This window comes from Haemaphysalis longicornis, unplaced genomic scaffold, assembly GCF_048455015.1.
Source record: "Haemaphysalis longicornis isolate Haplotype H1 unplaced genomic scaffold, Haemaphysalis longicornis Haplotype H1 scaffold_5, whole genome shotgun sequence".
In the NCBI taxonomy this organism is placed as follows: Eukaryota; Metazoa; Arthropoda; class Arachnida; order Ixodida; family Ixodidae; genus Haemaphysalis; species Haemaphysalis longicornis.
Genome location: NW_027526385.1, coordinates 55,213,628 through 55,231,907, shown reverse-complemented (window position 1 = coordinate 55,231,907; position 18,280 = coordinate 55,213,628).

The following is an 18,280-nucleotide window of genomic DNA, read 5'->3' as shown; positions in this document are numbered from 1 at the left end:
TTCCTTCTTACGGCCTCTTCCGTCTTAATCCGCAAGTTCCGCGTCGCCACTCGAGAGGAAGTGATGACTACGGCTCGGTAATCAAAGGGTGTAATTTAGCCCGATTTTTTTATGGAAAAGAAGGAGGTATCGCGGCGATTTGAAAGTGACATTTGGACATCATTGTACTTGCTCGAATCGCAGTCGTGAAGAAAGACATAAAAGGTAGAAAAATGGTTGAATAAACGTGACCTGAACGCAAACTGCACTAAAGGAACGTGCGCATATATTAAGCAACAAGTCTTTCATTTTGCCGCAGGAGCATTTGCACCGCGTTCCTCAGTAATTGAAAAAGGGTAATTACCATTCAGCGGCATATGTCCTTCCTTCTTTTTGATTGTTCAGGACTGCCTCCAACTCAACATTCCCCCAAAAAATGATGCACAAGTGATTAGCCGGATCGTGCCGTACGATGCAATTATCTAGCCCCTCCTATCAACGGGCCCTCCACAATGCGAATTCAGACAATGTTGCACAACAAAGTTCCCCTTCCATCCTTCGCGCCATGTCGTCGCCCACGCGAAGACGAATTAAGGGGAAGTTCGCGCGCACCACTGGAGTTCAAAACGTTTCTCGAAAGCAATTGGTTTCCAGCGCATTCACTACGCCCATTACGTACTTCTTCTCTAGCTGAATATTGGTAGCTGGTAGCGTAGCAATCAAAAATCTTGTTGAAAATACAAACCAAAAAATACGACGGCTTTACGCGTATCTTGTCCTGGCATGCGAGATGCCATATTGATTCATGCCAAACCTTACAGCTGCCCTGACAAAAAAGAATTGTGAACATGAAACCGTGCGTTATGTACATATTCCGTAGTGATTGAGCTGACTATAGATGCTTGTCTTTTACGAGGAAGCAGATTCGGCATCACTCATTATGAGAAGCGCTGCATTCAACGCGAAACAATTATATTTGAACTTAGCCTCCCAGGTCATCCGTCAGTTGCAGAAGTTCTGATAAATGCTTAGGAAAGTTGGAAATAAAATAGACACTATAAGCATTTGCAGAATTTTGTTGTGATCCTGAAAATTAATTGGTTCCTTCTCTGAATTTCACATTCATCTATCTGCTCTTCCTTCCATCTTACTATCCCTTCCGCTTTAGATTTGTGCAGACATTCTCAGTGCGGACCATGTCGCCTCATTCAAATTTATTGAACACGTTTTATTCCCGGTTGCAAACCAACATCGCTAGCGACTGCATAGCCAATGCCCACGCAGCGGACGTCCTCTATTTCTCATCAGCCCAGTCTCGCTTCCCCTCCGGGATGCGGAAGAGCGGAGGAGCCGCACTCCTCCCGACCTTGCGATCCACTCGCCTCTTTCACACACGCCAGGTCTCCATCAGACACGAGCTCGCTTCGTCTGCGTCGTAGGGAACGCGAAAAAGCCGCCAGTGTCGGCCTGTAGCGCTTAGCGCCGGAATGCCGGAAAGGCTGTCTGTACGCCTCTTCAACGCGTACTGCAGGAAAACACAGAAGCCGCGGCTCACGCAAGGCCTCACGCAATTCCGAGTCGTCACGTGTGCGCTCAACCTGAGCTCGGAATTTTTTCGTCTCAACCATTTCAATCACTGCCACTTGACATGGTACGCCAACTGGGCCGACCGCCCTCGTCGTCGTCCTCGTCGTCGTATCGCTGAGCCGCCGAGGCCCGTTTAGCTGAGCCTCGTTGCTTCTTCTCGAATCTCGACAAACTTCGTGGGTTTCTTTCTCCTTCGTACGTTCTTGCTGGTCGCCGTCTTGAGAGGTCATAATGGAAAAATAGAACTGTCTTCAATTTGAAGATCTAGCCTTGGCTCAATCCCTCACCTTCACTCCAGCAACTAAACGCGTTTCCGGAAGCGCAAGAACGATATAATCATTGAAAAAAAAATCACATTTGAGCTGCAGTGATATAGTGTGGCCAGCACTAAAAACGCAATAATCAGTAAGTTAAAAGCACGTTAGCATTAGCGGTATGACCAAACCTTACTAGAGGCCACACTACGATCGTCCAGTCATGTTTCTTGGCCGGTGGCTGTGGTCGGCATCCGGCAAACACGGAAACAAGATTATGGGAAGTCATAGAAACACTGTTCAAAGTTTCAGAGGAGTCACCATGAGTACATAGGTTTTCCTTGTTATATTTGCTGTTTGTTCGAAGTTTGCGGTAAAAATGGTATTGCTGTTATCGGGACACACCAATCTTGCTAATGCACTAAACTTGTATTTTGCCTTGATGGCGCCTGCTGTATAAATCATACGGGTCTCGACAATTCGACGTGGCCCATGCCATTGCGAGTCTCAAGGGTGTCCCTAAAAATGTGCATTTTCATAAAATGAGGCAATCCGTAATAAGAACGGTTCACCATACGTACGGAACTTGTTCCGTCGACAAAACTGTTAACACGCAGCCACTACCGGTGCAGTATTATATGTCTTTCGAACTTTACAAGCGGGAACTGAAGAGAAAAGGATGCTTATTCCGGAGCCATACATACAAGCTATTTGCGTAAACATGATTTTGCTGCTTGTGTAAGGAATAGAATGCTCGAAATATTCCTGTAGGCTTGAGTACACGTGTCTGACCCACGTTTCTAGGTCGCAACTTATGAGCAGGCCGGCCATTAATGGTGTAGGTTAATCCGTGCTCGACACACATTTGGCATTTTATTGTAATCTTCCGTCATCAGCAACGGTACACCAATCAATACAGAGCAAATAAAACAAAACAGCTCGAGGGAGAGAGACCTGAGAATCGTTAGGCAACTTTGAATCGTGGTCTTGTAATTGTTAACCGGAAGTAGCGTGTTATCTAAATATTATTGAAGTACTGCAGCGGCATATATTCCTAAAATGCATATTTTGTTGAAGCGGGAAGCGAGAAACCAGTAAAGGCTCAGGACTATGTACACACAGCTGTATCCTGTGGCCTGCCATGGACAATAAAATTTGTTTCAATTCCGCGGACGGCATGACGATCAATGGACAGAAATTAGGTGAATAAGGAAACGAGAAGGCTGAAAAAGCGTAATGACATAAAAGCACAAAAGTGCAGTCATGCGCAACTAAGAGTTTACCGATCACACAGGCATCTATTGTTTGTTGCACAGCCAAAACACAGTATCAGCGTGTACCCGAAAATTCGAACAGTGAGGAGTGTCGCAAATGGTCCGCATCACAAAGGAGAGCCAGGCAAACGTTATTCAGAACAGTACTGCAAACTAAACCACCAACTTAAGACCCAGATTATGAAACTTGCGGCCAACTAACGGCACCGAATTGATGGAAGCAGCGTATTTAGGATAAAGTGATAGGCTAAAACGGCATAACTTACCTCAAAACACATACTTACAAAAATGGTCATTTAGAGCCCGAAACACCCACTTAAAATGGATCAGCAAGGCTTGGGAGTGGGCTAGTTGGTGTTTTAGCATCTTGAAGTGCAGAGGTGCGCTGCCTGACACGAAACGTAGGACAGGGTTAATACCACAAAAACAGACAAGGTGAGGCGCAATTTTTTTTTTCGATTTCGTGATTGCCTGCGTGATGCAGGAAGTTGCAATTCCACGCTTAATCAATTTGGTGTGGGACGAGTCATAAGGCAGCAGTCCCTTCTCCCCTCTCGTGCGGTAGGCCCAACATGTGTGGAATTCTTCTTCTTTTAAAAACAGGTCAAGAAATTGTAGGCACTTGTTTTCCGGCTTTTCGTGTGTGAAATCTAGCCCCACATGCAACCGGCTGAACTGTTCCATAATTGTAGGGATGGCACTGTCGAGGTTTGTTCCTGAAGGCATGCATACTAAAAAGTCGTCGACGTAGCGGAAACACCTTGTTACACCAAGTGGTGTCAAGTCCTCGAGAAGATTCACATCCCCTTTTGCCAAATAAATGTCTGCTAACACCGGAGCTATGCATGAGCCAATCGTGATCCCGTCTTGCTGGGAATAAACAGTTCCTTCGAATTCAATGTACACAGACTGCAAATAGATCCTGAGCAGGTCCAAGAAAGAGGGAACACTAACACACGTTTCATTCTGGAACTTGACTGCTCCATAAGCGAGTATGCAGTCCTCTACTTCCAGTAAAAGACGTTCTTGCGGAACACTGTAAAACAGGTCTTTCACATCTACTGAAACACAAGACACATTGCGCCTCACCTTGTCTGTTTTTGTGGTATTAACCCTGTCCTACGTTTCGTGTCAGGCAGCGCACCTCTCCACTTCAAGATGTTAAAATGGACTTCGTTACGGAGTTGGGTTCCGGCTTAAGAAGCACATGCAGACGTTCAGTTTAGCTCACGCTATCGAACTGCGTGAAGTAGTTCAGTTAAGCCTGAAATATTCAGCGAACGAAGGCGAGCACTGTTTGCCTTTCGGGTGGGTGAGCAACATCACGAGACAGCAGGACTGATTTGGGCATTGTGAGATAGCAGATGATGAGGACGACGACGACGATGATGGGAATGAATCGGTTGGTTGTGACGCTTGCGAGGGTTGGATAAAGCAGGGTGAAACAGGGAGATGAAAGAGGGCCGCGGCACAACAGGCAATTAAGTAACGAAGACTGAAGCATAACAGAATTCCTGATTGAGAAGTTTATATAGGAAAGATTTTTTCCAAACCCATAAGTCTGGAAACAAGCATTTGAGGTAAAACCTCATCACATAATTGGTTTTGGCAGTCTTCGTTTAACAGAAAACAGTTGCGTTCATGATATATACAAAAGAATGTTAGAAGTGTGCGCGATGAAAACAATGTCCATGTTTTGTCCCACAAAACAAATGGACGTGTCACCAACGCTGGACCTTGTGGCTGAATTCCAAGTTCAACCGTAACGCAAGGTTCCAATAAATGGCGCGCAATCAGAAGAACAAGAAAAAATTAAATTGACTTGAAGGAACATTCAGCATGTTTACTATGGCCGACCGAAACGGGAGAGGGACAGCGTGAGAGGTGGGCGGGGAAAGAAGAGTGGCATTCTCGGGGCGGGGGTGCCACAAGGCTGTCGTCTGTCGACATCTTAAGCGAAGTGAGCAAATATGCGGCCATTTTTTTTTCTTTCTCTATGTCCCGATGTGCACGGTATAAGCAAGCGGTAATGTCGGTGTTAGGGATGACTGCTGTAAACGCGCAAAAAATAAAACCTTTGTCTTGTGCCACATACATGTCGCGCGGCCAAACGTTGAGCCCGTCATCAACACTTCACAAAGTACAATGACTTGTGATTTTGTTAGAGCTCTCAGCGGCCTTCAGTTGATATCTTTTCATTCAACTACAGCTTTCCTAAGGATCAGTACCTTGGGGAAGACATGGAGTCTGGTAGCGAACACTGCGTGCCCAGACCGCGGACCACTCTTGAAGTTTGGTGAATAAAGCGATGATTTGAAGCAAAAACTCGTCATGCTTCTCGTTCTCTTGGATGCTGATTGATGACCCTTTTCCCCACTCCACCTGCTATTGGTCTCCATTGATTCAACCAGAAACTGAATGAGCACAAGACTGTACCGAATGCGCACTGTGTGTCCGCATTGTTCCGCCTGACGCTGACGTTGTCGCCGCCCTAACGACGAAAGCCCTTTCTTGCGGGGCAGCACGTGGATATCAGCCATAAGGAAAACACAAAGAAAGAGGTCGTGCTTTCAGGGTTGTGTAGGGGTGACTCTGATATTAGCTATGTTCGCGATGGGCATCCAAACTTGGACATCGTCAAAGCATGCCCATGCATGGATGCCCATCACGAGCATAGTTCCTGTGAAGAGCGGTGGGAGGAGGTGGTGGGGAGCTCGTACATAGAGGTACGAACCACACTAGTCTGCAGATATTCCTCTGTGGACTCCAAGATATTATTTTGAGGCCACTCAGCCACGTAGCCCACGAAACGCCCAATAATGTATTTCTCTCTCTCTCTGTCTTTGTGTGTGTGTGTGTGTGTGTGTGTGCGTGTGCGTGTGCGTGTGCGTGTGCGTGTGCGTGCGTGCGTGCGTGCGTGTGTGTGTGTGTGCGCGTGCGCGCGTGCGTGCGTGCGTGTGTGCGTGTGTGCGTGTGCGTGCGTGCGTGCGTGCGTGCGTAAGTACGTGCGTGTGCGTGTGCGTGTGCGTGCGTGTGCGTGTGCGTGCATGTGTGTGTGTGTGGGTGCGTGTGTGTGTGTGGGTGCGTGTGTGTGTGTGGGTGCGTGGGTGCGTGCGCGCGCAACGGAATAAAAAGAACCATATGCAGCCCTCCGTCTAACGACGACAATGGTTGAGAGCGAAGCTTTCTCGTGATGGACTTGTTGGTTGGCCAATTCTACGCTACGAGTAGTGCGACTATGGGGCCATGCACCACTTTCCACAGCACTCACGGGTGTTCACTCAGTAGGCCTAACGTTTCGGTTTGGGGTGCACGGTGCAAATCGGTACCGGATGCTTGACGTTCAGTCAGCAATTTTTGAGTGGTGCTGGTTCGAGGTGTTAAACGCTCAAGATGTGACGTTAGGCCTAACTTCGTAAACCTCAAAACAGGAAGTTAGGCCTAACGTATGTGTGGCTAACAGCCTTACAGAACGCAGAGAAACGCCATTGATCTCGTGACGGATTCTTAGGTTGTCGGCTGAGTTTTCCAAACCGCTTCAACCATGTCGAAATGGCGAAATCGGATAGACGCTGGCTGCATAACGCGTGGTACCCAGACTCGATTCCAAACACGGGAAGCGTTGTTTTTCTTGAACTTCACCCACGATCAATTATCATCTTCGTAAGGGAAAGTTGGCTTTCCTGCATGGCGTATTGGTGTTCAACGGCTTCGGTGACGACACTCTATGTTCGCTTTAAAACATAGTTGATGAAATATTCCTCAAACCAATAAACACTAAGCAAAATAAAAACCGTAATCGCATCGAACTGCAGCTTCCGTCTATAGGGATCGGGAGGCCAGGACAACTGCTGCACCATTATGACATTTATTATAAAGCGCTAAACCGCAAGCTGAAAGTTACAAATGCTGCCCGACGGCCCTTTTGTTATGGCTGCAGCGCTGAGGTACAGCGACGTAGGACGGCACTACAGACCCAGTGCTGGGGTAGGAGCTTAACGAACCCGGCAGAAGACGCGATTGGTGCCGCAACGCTTAGCAAGGAAAGCACTAGATTTCCATAGTACATTACTCAATCCGGGGAATATAAAACGCACCTTGCTTTGGGTTTGCAACGGCATGACTAGAAAAAACAAAGCGGGTGGAGACGACGTCACAGCAAGTTGTTTTTGTGTTGCCATATCAGTGTTAATTAAAACTAGTCCAACCAGTTTCGTAATCGTTCGCTTATCGTTACTTGAAGGTAGGACAAACTACCTTTATCATTCTAGTGCCGTAAAAAAGAAATTGTTTCCTAAGAACAATAATACCCAATTTTTTTTCTATTTTTCCGCACAGCTCTCAGAATTCATTCGGCAGAGTCCAGCAATCCCACAGGACAGTAACCTCGCTGATAAAGTACAATACCACTGAATTCTTGTATTGGTGTGGGACCATCTTTTTCTTCGGCGAAAAAAGGCAAATAGTTACCCTCGGCAAGCTCGATATACTAAAAACGATGTCGGTGTAACACTATGAAACCGCAGTGTTGCACCAGTGTCATAGTATTTTTACAGTGCTACGATTGTTCCCGTTTTCTGTTCCAACCTATATTTAAAAGTACCACTCGTCGGTGATATCACTGGATTTACTACTGGAACAGCCGCTTTTATAGCTGGATCACCGATACACTGGCAGAAAAACTGAAAAGAGAGAAGCATAAATGTGAAGATGAAGTTGGCGAAAAAGCGGGTTCTTGTTGAAGCCTCGGAAATTAAGCTTCTGTACAAGGTCGCAGCGCTGTTCCAGAAAACACGTCGGCATAGTGGCATAGTAATGCCGTGTAAAGAACTAAAATGAAGAAAGGATGAGTAGTGCTCACTGGAAGAGTGAAAAAAAAAGAAGTAGAGCATTGGAAAAGAAAACACGCAAGAAAAAGAAAAAAGAAGAGGGAAGAAAAGGAATAATAACTAAAGAAGCTTTGAGAGAAAATTGCGATTTTTGCTTGAACTTTCTGGGGCGGCTAATGTCGTTTTCGCGCTAAGCTGGCTTTGTAACTCAAAGGAGCGGAAGAAACGGCCTTAACGAACTGCACTCGCCTTCAGGACATAACGCTTACGATGGCTGTTCGGGGGCGCTGAGACTAGCTGCGTGCCCTGTGACGTCGTTGCTATTTTGAGAGTCTTATTTTTGTTTGGTTCTGCAGGTTTCGTCATCATTTGACTCGTGTTTTAGCGTATGGCGTTTTTCTATACACAGCCAACATTTAAGCCTATACATTCTGATGTAGGCTGCTAGAAAGGGCTTCGTAGTAACGGCAAGGAAAACCAGAATAGCACCAGAAATTCTGGTAGGGAATTAGGTAGCTACTCATCAACCGAAAATACGTCTACTTGTTTCAAGAGGATAAAAGATCTCCAACCTACAGGATCAAGTAATCTACTTCTTGATATATGCGAACATAAAATTCTAATACTCTGCGCTGCCCCTTGCATTCACCTTGATTGATGCAAAACGCGATAATCTCACCACAGGAATTGCTTGAGGTAAAAATAGACGCGGTAAAGTTCTTTACCGCTTAATGACATTCTTTCCGTCATATCTCCTTTCCTTTTCCGGCTATTAAAGACCCATCCTACCACCTTGTTTTTCTTATCCTTTAAAGTGAATATGAAAACGTGCATTTGTGAAAGACCTGGGAATGTTCTGCTACAACCACTACTGCTAGGTTTCAAGACAACGTTGAGAGCACTCTCATGATTGCAGAAGGACGTGGATGTGGTATCCCTTAAAACGTAACGTCGTAATCGCAGGAACTGACGAGACACAGTCGGAAATAAAGGAGGCTATGACACAATGTACTAGGGACGGGCGAAAACGTCGTGGTGCGGACTTCTGAAGCTTACGCAAGGCCTGCGTGTCGGACTGATCTTCAAGTTCATGAGGGATAGGGACGAGTTGCTCACGCATTCTGGAGATCCACCCATTGATTTTCAATTAATTTGCACTCGCTATTACGGCCATCAGTGGTTTGTGCAGAAGAGCGCCGGTAGCACATCGTTGCCATCGCGTAACCTTGTACATCACGCAAGGACGAACGTCATCAAAGAGAACTTAGATACAACCAGAAGAATGCCTTGACTTTGAATGAAGGTGTTGTACATGGCTTTTCTAGAGGTGCATTGTTGCCTCGGTGTCGGCAGCGTCCTGCATGAAGAGCCATTAGTTTTTTCACCCAAAATTCAATTTTATTTTTACGCCGTGCAGCAGGATGACACCCTGTAGGCATCCCGTTCATCACCAAAATGACAAATTCTCATTCTTTGAAGTACCAGGCTACATCGATCCCCGGCACGCGGAAATGATAAACGTTATGAATGCGGTTTCAGAATCGGGTATCGCGTGACACTTGAAACAAGAATATGCGAAGAATTCCTAATTTTGGCAGCTCTTGTAGGGCGCTTGAATGAAGGATATAATACTTGAGGTTCAAAATCAGAAAGCAGGTAGTTCCACGTAGCGTCAATCCGAAGTTCAAGCTCAGCCAGCCAAGGTCAACCAGCGCCTTGTGCGCTTGCTCGGTGAAAGCACGTAATGTTTATTTTTGCCCAAGGGAAAGATTTGCATACTAATATATAATAGAGGGAAATCTGACCCTTCAATTAAAGGCCGTCGTGGGCGCCGTCATTGCAGCTAGCGACGTTCCGCGCCTACTTGGCCTCGCTCATGGCTTATCTAGCCACATCGCTTCTTTTCTGTCTCGAAGCCAAAACCATCAAAAAGTGGTAACATTTTTTTTCTCGTTCATCTTGCATGAAGCTTGTAAATCATCTCTGACAAATCTTCTTGTACATTGATTTTTATAATAAGAAAACAAATTTTATTAAACTGCTACAGTATTGTTGTTACTTTTTTGCAGCCAAAAGCAACTTTCCAGCATGTGTATGAGCCATGCCAAAGACAAGAGGAACGTCGTTGCTCGGTACATGACGGAACGGTCTCGGAAGCGTGGCTCGCCTAGGCAGTGGCGCCAGATCTCCCTCTTGTATATATTAGTATGAAACTGTACGGTACAAAAGGGGGTGTGGAGAGGGGGGTAGGGAAAAATGTAAGAAAACCTGGCATAAGAAAAAACATAGAAGGAGGCTTTGGCTGCATCTAATTTTACTGCGCCTTAGCGTCTACTGCACCAACTGCACCAAGAAGTATCAGTGTTTTTTATTTGGGTTTTATAAAAAGCTAAGCCTAACGTTGTATGTTTCTACCAATGTTTTGTTTGTGTCGTCCAGGAGAGCTGCCTCCCGGACCTTTCTGTTTGCTTTAGCCAGCTTCCCACATGAATAGCTACGTCTTCATCTGAAGGAGTCAAGGCTGGTCACGTTCGCAATCAGTTATAAAAGGCTTCTCCTGTATCAATTTCGACAGCAGTGTTTCTTTTTCCTGACATTCAATCTTAGAAACTTGCGGGGAAACGAAACAGAAACTGAAGGACGATGCCAGCGAAAGTTTTCTAAACGCGCAGAGACATAAATCCAACTTGGACCTCCTTAATATCCCTGGCAACGTCCGTTTTTTTTTCTGGAAATGACCGCGCCATTTCTCACGCGGCTGCCCTCGTCCTGTTGACCGCCTTTTTTCGGTGACAACTTTGAAGTCGGAGTTTTCTGTTCATTTGGCCATCTAGCTTCAAAATGAGAAATAGCTTTCAACGAGGCGCCTCCGGAACATAAGGAAAAAGATGAGTTTGAAGTGTACTTCTAGAAAAAACACGGTTTCTTTGCGGGTGCTGAGTTTTCTGGATGTCACAATGTACATGAGTTGTAGTACGTCGTGCAGATGAGCTGTCTAGCTTCGCCTTTTGTGCCTCTTACTGGTTAAGGTTTTCTTTTGTATATTTGTGGTTTTATTTGTGTGTTAAAGACGAACGCCCCACACGTTTTGATGGGTATTGAATTACAAATGTGTTACCCGGAAATACTACGGATGATATTTTCAACCTGGTGTAAAACCACAACAGGAATACCGCGAAAACCTAACAAGAATTCCTTTTGTGCGACAACAAATTTGTTATGATGACAGAAGTCATGTTGTTACAACAAAACTAGTTGTTTTTACGACACGCATTTCTGTCGTAACGACAAAGTAAATTTTCTCAACGACAAACATTTCTGTGGTCACAACAGAAATGACATTTATGCTACTCTTCACAATGGACAAAACAATCAAACCATGTGCAACTACTGACGGAACATCAGGATCACGGCAAGACAGGAATTCGGCACGACGTAATCAAAATCGGGACAGCAACACGAAACACGACAGAGAACCTGAATCCCGACACGACAAGAATACGACAAGACAACTATACGACACGCGAAAATAGGACAAAACTACAGATAATTTTTCAGTCGTGTTTTTTGACTGGGAATAGTATCCATGAAGGTTTGCAAGGCGAGGAAAGCTTTCTGTGTAACCTAAAACGTAGAGGAAGGAACCGGAATAAGTAATTATTTTCGCTTCTATGCAAACACACCGAAAAAAGTGCGGTCACAAGGAAATACGATAAAGTAGAGCGTTACAATACTAATGGGTGGCAGAAGAAATACTTCGCCTAATACATGTATAACTTTGTTCTCACTTTCCAGGATTTCAAGTTGTGTCTTATTTCGGGAGCAAAAGTTGTGGCCCCATTATGTCCTACAAAAGTGGATGGCCTGCGAAGCTGTTGGGAACAACACCATTTGGTAACTATACACCAAGTACAAATCAACAATGTTAAACAGCATGCAAGAGTGTTGCAACTAACCCAGCGAGCTAGGCTGAAAGCGTCCTAGTAATTTATCTGGCACGGCAAATTCCTTGAAAGGAACAGTGCAGGTGGTTCTATACAGTTCTTATTACATGAAACTTCCTGCTACGTCTTGCCAGCCGAAAATGATTGGCGGCTGGTTGTGCACGTGCCCGTGGCACTACCTTGATGGCTTATATTTCAACTGTTCACATTGTGTTCGCCCGCCAGCGCAGTGAGGTCGCTTCCCTTCTGCAATGAGCGGCGCGTGAACTTGTATGTCTAGTCCATTCTATTTGAGCGGCCTCCGAGATGGATCCACTTCCACGGTGCTTCCATCTCGTTTTTGCACACGGACGACACGAAAAACCCCGACCAAGAAAAGTTTAATAGCTACGCTGTAAATCTTCTAAAGTGTACAAGGGACCTGTGCGTGTTTAAGCATCACAACTTTGAGACAATGGTCTTCTATGCATCTTAGAAAGACTGGAAGCTTTCGGGAACGATTTTTAGCCGTAGCTTCCAGAAATGGGTGACGCTTTTTGCCATCTATTCGGATGTTTGAACGTACCGATACATGTTTGGGCATACGTCGGCGGGCTCACTCATGAGCGCACTCAAACATACCCCACTCACCAGACACGAGTGAGTGGTGAGTGAGCCTCACTGTCATTTTGGACTGGCCAGTGCGTGTGCGAGTGAGTGAGAGCCCACTTGCAGTGAGCCCCACTCACCACTCGAAAGTGCGAGCGCTACTCGCGGCGAGCCGCATTCATCCCTCGCGAGTGCGAGGGCCACTCGCGGGGAGCCCCGCTCAGCACCGCCAGTGCAAACTCACCGCTCACGGGTGGTAAGCCCCACTGGCCACTCGCGAGTGCTGAGCCCCCGCCCCCCACTCACGAGTGCACTGGCACTATTGGTGCATTTTGCGGGGTGCATTGGTGCATTTTGCTCTGCGTACACACTTTTTATAAGCCCAGAAAGGGAGTAATTAAAAATGCGTGTGAAATTCCCAAGTCCCTATTATTTTGTTTATATCTACATATATCAGATGAGTTTGAAACCACTATTGCTTCGTGGATGAAGTAGTTATGCCGTCGATCTCTGTGTACGAGTACAGCCTCCGAGCTTAATATGGCCTCATTATTGGTATCCTGCTCAATTTCTCACGTTTTGCTCAATAAGCCTTCATACTGGTGCGAACCCTAGCACAAAACCAGCAGGCGCCTTGCACGCAGTAGGTTATTTGAAATTCAACCTACATTTTTTTGTCGCTCATAGTGCATATCGGCATACTTTCGTATCATGACAACAAAGAGTCATCTGATACAATACTCTCGAGCATTCGGCAAGGTTACAAAAACGGTTTTGCCATCCCCTTACATACAATTACCTGTAATCGTGATAGCTTCGGCGAAAGCCGACAACTCCGAAGTCCTGAAATTTTTTTTTCGTCTTGCATTTTTGCTGTTGTTTCAAAAATTTCTTGATACAGATTCTGACACCTAGCTCCCACTCTTCGCGCTCCGCACAGGACCGGCTTTGCGAGGAATAGAGCGGCGCCGGCAATGTTTCTTCCGGAGCGACATCAAAAACTGTATTTAGAGCACACCTTGAGGTAGTGTATGCGATTTTTTTATTCTGATGTTAAGTTACGCACATGCAACACCTCGTGCAAACAAGCATCAAAAGTCAACGGTGCGCAAATAAACACCTGGGAGAGCGAGCCCGAGTTAAGCAGAAGACATGGGAAAATCATTACGCAGACGTCAAGGAGACGCGCTTCGCAGCGCCACCCGTGGTCACACTCACCGCCAATAGGCTTTATTATTGCCACATTGTGTTCGGAGATACGTACAAGCTAAGCATGTCCGGTGCGACGTACAATGTTGTTTAAACATGTTCATAGGCTACGCCAGCGGCTAAGCTCACTTGAAGACGCCAACCCACCCTCTACAAAAACGATGCGCAGGATTATTCTGAGAGAGAAATTGCGGAGCCATTTTGCCCTCGATATTTTAGCGAATTTGTTGAGAATAGCAGCATGAAGTTACAGTAGACTATGTAGAAATAACAAGGTTAAACACCACTCAAAGGTTTTAAGACGGAGGCACTTAGTGCCACACGTAAAAAGCCAAAATTTTGAAACGAGACGAAGAACAATGGCACCAAAAAGTGCTTTTCCTGGTCGTCCACTTTCGCCTCCCGTCTAAATGTCTCTTTATAGGGCTCTAATAAATGAAATATCGTTGTTGTTCATGTCCGGTCAAGGAAGTGGCCGCCGCCGCTAAAAAATAATTAAAACCCATGCGTGCTCGCAAGAGACTTAAACCCGGGTTTCAAGAGTAGCAGGCGATGGCGCTACCACGACTCTATATCTGCACTTTTTTTCTTTATGGCCTTGCTTTAACAAAAACATGCAGCAACAAACAGAACCAAAAACAAACACTACAATGATAAAGCTGCTAGCAAACAGCTTGCTAGCAGAAAGACGGTTAAAATTGCTTCAAGTTTGTGAGCGTCTCCATCACGGGAAGCCAATCAGGCTGGTCGGGCTGAGATCCCCATGCTTCAATTAACATAATCATAGACTCGGCGAAGTATTCTCTAGCACGCTTCGCATCAACGTCACTATGGCGTGTGGCCATACGCGATTTCCATTGTGCAGAGCCAGAACCATTACGAGGTCGTAAGGTACACCATTGCCGCTCCCGATTGATAAAAACCTGATTCTGTGAGCGTCCAGTGGAAAATCTTTGTTTAGGGTTCGCTGCATCACGTCCTAGAAAAAGACGCCGTCCCAACATTCCAAAAACACATGTTCGACCGTCTCGGGCTTTTTACAGGGGTAGCAGACGACCCCCCATGGCAAGTACAAACCTTTCTCTTTCTGCCACGTTTTTACAGGCAAGACTCCAGCGTGAAATTTGAAGAAGGTCTTGACCCATGGTGGCACAGCCATTCTTTTCACACGCTTTAGGACATCCTGTCCTGGCCCTGCTCGATACATTACTCTATACAGTGAAATAGGTAGTACTGTATCAACCAGATCATTATACAATCTCTTCCGTGTCACACTAGATAGATACTCTAAATTGAAGCGGGTACATCGAAACTTAGTGCCCTGTACCACTTCGCTGAAGTAACATCTAGTTCCGCCAACAGAAAAATACACAGACGTGACAACGATGTTGGGTAGCGCACTAGACAGCTTCAATTGACATACAGTGCGCAGAAAAGGGTCCCTCATATCTCGAAGGAATAAAAAACGATTAACAACTTGTCGCAAAAACAAATGTAATAAGGGAAGGCACCCCAGACGCAGGCGCCGAAACAGCATCGTGCGGCTCGTTCGCTCCCATGCTGACTCCAAGATCAACATTGGAAGAACGCGGTGCAAGGCCTGTACATTCGTTCGTGAAATGTGCAGTACTTGGAGAACATACCACCACTTGCAGATAAAACTCAAGTCACACAAAGATGCCCTCGCAAACATCGACAGCCCACTCCCTTTCCATTTTTCAGCTTTTTCGCGCAATTTGACAGCCTGCCTGCGCCAGTATTCATCACTGTCCCCATAATTTTCCAAAGGCACTCTAAGTATTTTGCTGGCGTAGTGTGCCAGTTGATGCAATCAAACACACTCAGCGCTCAGTCCCAGTGGCCGTGCTAAAAACCTAAACATTTTTACCAGTTCACTCCACTGGCCCGGTACTTACGGCTCTATATCTGCACCTTTCTTTCTCACACGGTAGTAATGCGTAGTCTAAAACAGTCACAGTGTTCCTCGGAGACAACCTAGAGTGCACTTTAAAGAAAAACATAGACATCACCACCTACGTTATTCGACTTCTGTCGGTTGAGTGACAGCTTTGTTTCATGTGTTCTCTTTCTTTTTACGGAGCTGTGCAGTTTCAGGAGACGCCACACGATCTCCTCCAACTGCACAGCCCCGTAATGATGCGAGCCCTGCTTTTTCAACAACATCTCTCTTTCGAGAGCAATATGCGTGGGTACGAGGCGTGTATGCTGTCCAATGTGATCCCCCACAATGGCTCCACTTTCTTGATGCTTGTGTGTGCCATCCAGACTTTTAACAGCGGAACTGTTGTACAAGCCACAGGTTCGCCGTTGCTGGAAAAAATGTCAAGAAAATGCGAAGCGCTCGTGAGCGCGTGCCTCACGGCGACCGCTGAGCGTTCTCGGCACGCGCAGGGGCTTTAGCAAAAAAAAAATGGTGACACCACGGGGAGCGAGGAAATCCGAAGCGCTTGCGAGCTCCTGCCCCGCGACGTCCACCCAGTCCCCAACTCGCGTAGCTGGTTTAGCAAAAACAAAAAAGAAAGCTCGAAGCGTTGTCGTCACGCGCTACAGCGCATGTAATGCTTGGCATGAGGAACACGATGATATCGACGCATATAATGATGACTACTACAAGCACGCAGAAAGCACCGACGGAATATGTAAATAAACAATTTCGAACAAGCACAAATGCGCCGTGATGTGTCCTTCAGTGCCCACTTATAAAGAAATCCTGCCGCTTCTCAAGGGTTCACGCCCTGCGTGACTTAGGGGAAACTTCGCCAGTTGAGCACCTGGAAGTATATAACGCTGAGGACTTTACATCCACCACTCGCAGCGAAGAAGACGAAGACCTCTTCGATGCATGTGGCAGCGACTACTAGCCCCACAACCGTGCCAATAAACAATGATACGGAAACTTGACTACGTGTTTAGCAATGCGCACCTGCAACATTTTCGCCATTCAAATCTTGCGCGTAAGTGCGAGCATCCATGAATTTTTTAGCTAGAACTTTTGACTTGTTTCCTTTCTTACATTGCGCTTCGTGGGCGCGCTTTCAGCGGTGAAACAAACTTTTTCTATGGTACCACATATCCACTCTAGGAATGGGCAAGGAATTGGGAACTTTGAGTGGGTAATGTGTCGGCTTCACAGAATTAACCAAACTGCAATTGTTAACAAAAGGCAGAAGTGTTGGAATAGATCGTGCCGCATGATAGCTGAACGTGAAGGACGTGAGTAGAATAGGTGCGCACAGGTGCGCACAGGTGTTACACTTGTGCAGCTGCAGCGATTGTGTCAATTTGCTTGGGAATACAATTGGATACTTAAGACTAAAAAGCTAATGCGAAGAGAGACGCGTAGATGTCATAGCAGAAATGAAGTCTGTCGCAGTATTTCTTGCAAAAACAAACGGAAGAGCAAAAGGCGAAGCAACTACAATGTAGTAAATAAAAAAAGTGGTTAAAAACGATTGCCACGATTTTGCCTTTAAAGCACGTGAGCCGGCTTAACTGCATCGAGGGATTTCCTGATCAGAAATGCGGGGAATTTTTTGGGCCCGGTGGACGCAGACTTCAAATAGCTGGCACCATTTTTTTCTTCAAGTAGAAAATCTAGCGGTTTCCAAACGGACGTGTTTTAGGCAGTCAGTGGTAACTTATGGGGTTGGTTGGGCGCGAAGGAGTTCCCGCTTGCCTAGCTACAGGCGAAGTAACACGAAATGGTTTCGAACTCCAGTGTGAAGGACACTAGCACCACAATCAAGGTTGTGGAGTTTTTAAGACTTCCGCAGGCAGCACAGATGTTGGGGTTTCGATAGGATGTCTGTAATATTCACGGCAATTCAGAGTGCACACCCGGCTATGGTGTATTGTCACCTCATTAGAGGACCAGGAAACGGGTCAACGGTCGTCCTTGAGGGCTTTACAGTACATATTGAAGGTTCACAGCCCTTCTGCCTACGATGCGTATTTGCGGGAGCTAACCCACAAAAAATCGATGACAAAAAGCATAAAAGTACCCGAAGAGCTCCTATCTCAAATTACATGAGAGCTTGCGAGCAAAGAGGTTCTAACCTGGGAGCGCGCGAAACAATAATTGTTTAACTTGACTGAATTTAGGAAACCTTCGTTCGCTTACGGGTATGAGTTACGCGCAGGGCACTAGGGTGCGGTATGTTGGCACGACAAAGTGAAAGTGATAATGATCCCGATTCGTGGCCGTTCCAGGGCTCACGCCTGAGTGATTGCTTTCTGGGTTCAGCCACTCCGTCTGCATTTTTCACCAGCATCTTGTATTCTTATTTACCTCAAACTTCTCTGCCTAATTTACGCAGCATGCGATTTTAAAGTACAAGAATTACGTACTATGGGACAAAAAAAAATTGGAGGAACCCATGCGTGAATCCACGTCAAGTGAAGCGGGGGTGAGTGCGACGAGAAATACGAGACGTAAAGAGAAACGCTCAACGACTCAATCCCCCTGCCGAACACATGGTAAATCGCCACACTAGTTCTTGATATGGAGAGTTATATACAACCGCTAAGAAGGCATTCGCCGTAGACATCTTTTATGACTGCCGGCCGCCACCGGTTAGCCGGTTTTCGAAGGTTGA